Source organism: Triticum aestivum, chromosome 5A, assembly GCF_018294505.1.
Source record: "Triticum aestivum cultivar Chinese Spring chromosome 5A, IWGSC CS RefSeq v2.1, whole genome shotgun sequence".
NCBI lineage: Eukaryota > Viridiplantae > Streptophyta > Magnoliopsida > Poales > Poaceae > Triticum > Triticum aestivum.
The window spans coordinates 3,860,011-3,860,621 of NC_057806.1; positions in this window are offsets into that span (position 1 = coordinate 3,860,011).

Sequence of the window (611 nt, forward strand, 5' to 3'; positions counted from 1 at the left end):
ACGGCCACATGTATCTCACACCGACGATACTTGCTATTTAGGGTTTCCTCTACTGCTCAGCGACCCTCGACGACCTTCGTTCCCGATAAAAAAAGAGGTAGAAGAAGAAAAAAAAGAGGAGAAGAAAGAATAGAGGAGATCTTCTCCTCTATTCTTTCTTCTCCTCTTTTTTTTCTTCTTCCTCTTCTTTTTTTTATCCTCTTCTTCCTCTCATGTTCGACGACCCTCGACCCCTCGGCGACCCTAGACCCCCTCTCGACCTCCTCATGTCGAAGTTATTGGGTAGGGGGTATATCGACAACGACATACCCGATACATACATACATACATATCACATGCATCCATACATATATGAACAAAATTAATATCTACTAATTAACAACCTAAATAAAAAAACTAATACATATAGGAAGAAGAAGAAAAAAGAAGAGAAGAAAGAATAGAGGAGGAGAAAGAATAGAGGAGAAGACTTCCTCTCCTCTTCTTCTCCATCTTCTTCCCCTTCTTCCCCGCCTCTCTCATGAATGTCCGACGTCCCCCCTCCCCCCTCATCATCATCTATCATCCCCCCTCTCATGTTCGACGACCCTCGACTCCTCGGCCACCCTCTT